The following is a 2,469-nucleotide window of genomic DNA, read 5'->3' as shown; positions in this document are numbered from 1 at the left end:
CAGAAGCTCCTGAGAGCTAGTAGCCCTGACCTACTTGCCAGCGTGGCTTTTTATATTGATGGGGACAACACTGGTGCTGGCCCCAGGTTCTAGCTCCCCCTGGCTTCAGATCTGTGAGGAGCCAGGCAGGGTTATTTTGCCCCAAGTGGCACAATTTGCTCCACAACAAAGTGTATGTCCAAGCACATGCACTAAGGCAAAAAGCCCTGGCTCAAATTTGCACCGCTTCTATTTGAGCTGCTGGAAATGCACGTGCTTGCATGTGTGGATGCCCCCATAGAAGGGGAAGCACCCCTTGCTAGCTAGAATCAAGGGGTAAATGCACCATATATCATGTAAAACTGCCTCATATTTTGTAGAACTGTTATAATAATTATGAATAAGTTGTACAAAATATTATTTATTTGGTATAATGTATCGTATTGTAAATGTATCGAATTGTAAATATTTATCTGTATACCTTTGGTGTTGTTAAAAGATATTGGTAAGAATATTTTTGGAAAGTTACATATATATAACTTTCCAAAAATATTCTTACCAATATCTTTTGCATCAGTACATTCAGTTCATATGTGAACTTCACATACAAGTATTTGTTACCAACTATTTGTGTTACCAACTATTTGCTTAGCCTCTGAACTAACTAGATATTTCTTCCTTGTGGCTTAATTAGAAGTCCTTTCAATGTGCTGTTCCAGAAGCCAGCAACTGCCAAAATAGATTAACTTAACTTTAAGTTAAGATGCTTTTAGTGTAAGTAAAAAGAGTTACATGCCATGATAAGGAGAAAATAAAACAAATTCACAAACATGAATATTATTACTCACCTGCAATAACTGTTTTCTGTTAAAACTGGCAGCATTACAGAACTGGTCAGACAACAGTAGATGTGACAAGGCAGCACTGTTTATTTGAATTTGGTTTGTTTAGAGTGAATTAGTTTGTATTTGCATATATTTGTGGTTGGCTGGTAGTGGACTTCAGTGATAGTATAAAGTGCCATGAAAGAAACTGGCAGACAAGGTTATTTGGTTAAATGTGATCCCTTTTATTAGACCAACTGAACAGCTAGAAAAAAGCTTTACAAGCTTTTGGGCCAAACACCCATCTAAGGTGCCCTAATGGTTGCAGTGGCCCCAGGACTAACCTGACTTGATTTGACCCTTCTTCAGGCATATGGAGAGTCTGTGAAATGAAAGAAACTAAAAATAATAGTGAAAATCTTTTACAAAAATGAAAACATTGTTCTGGAGTTGAATAACACAAAAGCTAAAAGAGAAATAAAAAATATGAAAGAAGTCAAACCTAAGGAAAACCAAAATTCAGAAGTATGATAAATTGCTGACACTCAAACTCTGCAACTATAATTGTTTCTGCAGTGTGGTACCTTGGCATGCTATTTTATGAAGTCAAAATTGCAAGTAAAAAAGCTTCAGAAGCTGCAGTAGATATTGAATGAGCTATGCATCAGATAAAAGCCTTGGAAGATTTCCTCATGAAGCATTCACGAGTATCCAAAATTTTGCTAAAGAACTGGCTGGTAATTTTGAACTCAAAACTAGTATCCCAAAAGAAAAACAATTTAGAATATGAACCAAAAAGAGAATATTAAATTACAAGGCAGGGACATCTACATGGCAGCAGCGGGGAGCCCACACCCGGGGGGGTGGCAGCAGCATGGAGCTTGGGTGGGCAGGGTGTGAGGGAAGGTGAGGGGGTATGGGGACCCCTTTACACTCCCTCCTATGGGACGCAGCCCTCACAGCAGCAGCACCAGCAGCAGCACCAGCAGCAGGAGGCAGGTATGCTCAGGGTGTTTGTGCCTGGCACAGATGCTGCTTCCCAGAAGTGCACAGCTCTAGTCAGTACTGCACATGGGGGGTGAGGAGCACAGCTCAGCTGGTCTGCCTCGATCATGTGGGACTCTCCGCTGTGCACATGCATCTCCTGAGACCATGCGCCACTGAGGGAAGCCCCTCGGGGCTAGAGCTGGCTGCCTTCCCCACCCCCTGCTATGCAGGTCCCAAGACTCTGCCAGAAGGAGACCCAGGCCCTGCTTCCCCCTGGAGTCCCAGGACCTGTGTAGCCAGGGGTGGGGAAAGCAGCCAGCTCCAGTGCAGGATTTCTCTCGGTGGTGCATGGTGCCAGAAGCTTCATGTGCACAGCAGGGAGCCCTAGCTGCATTTCTCACCCCCATGTACAGCACTGGTTGGAGCCGTGTGCCACTGAGCACCAGCACCTGCAGCAGGCACGAGCACCATGAGTAACCCAGCTTGCTGCTGTTGCTGCTGCAGATGTTTCTGCCACCTGCAGGGACTATGTGCCATGGAGGGAGTGTGTGGGTGGGGTTCCCACACCTCCCACCATCTCTTACACACCCTGCTCCTATAACCCCCTCACATATACACCCCAACATACTCTATTGCCCCCACACTGCTACACCCCCACAAACTTACCCCTTGTGGTAGC

Source organism: Gavialis gangeticus, unplaced genomic scaffold, assembly GCF_001723915.1.
Source record: "Gavialis gangeticus isolate Ggan-Ray unplaced genomic scaffold, GavGan_comp1, whole genome shotgun sequence".
NCBI classification, from domain to species: Eukaryota; Metazoa; Chordata; order Crocodylia; family Gavialidae; genus Gavialis; species Gavialis gangeticus.
The sequence above is the reverse complement of the archived record's forward strand: the minus strand, read 5'-3'. Positions refer to the sequence as shown.